This window comes from Papaver somniferum, chromosome 8 (genome assembly GCF_003573695.1).
Source record: "Papaver somniferum cultivar HN1 chromosome 8, ASM357369v1, whole genome shotgun sequence".
In the NCBI taxonomy this organism is placed as follows: domain Eukaryota; kingdom Viridiplantae; phylum Streptophyta; class Magnoliopsida; order Ranunculales; family Papaveraceae; genus Papaver; species Papaver somniferum.
In genome coordinates, this window is record NC_039365.1 from 106,038,903 (window position 1) to 106,039,345 (window position 443).

Genomic DNA, 443 nt, shown 5'->3' on the forward strand with positions numbered 1-443 from the left:
AATCTCCTTGTTTGCTATACTTATTGACTACATGAGGAAGTACCCTGATGCGAAATTCCAATTGTTGTACACGAGTTTGCACCCAAGCATACTAAAATTCATATAGAAGTGACAGAGCTCTACTCAGATAGTTTCTGGACATCATAACCGGAGTCAACCAATCACATGGATAGATTAAGAAGATGGATATAGAGAAAAACGTAGATGGTTTTGATGTTGACTAAGGTGAACGGTGTTTCCCATATCTGTCTGAGGGCCACTGCCAAAACGAACCTATCCTAATGGACTAAGATACTGGTTTGGACTAATATCAACACACTGGTATATACAAGGGAACCAGTGGTCGATTTTATTGAACAATTTATTCTGGTTGGTCGAGGGTACTGGTCTAAATTTCTTTTCTCTTTTTTTTTTCTTTTCCTTTTTTTCTTCTCAATTTTTTT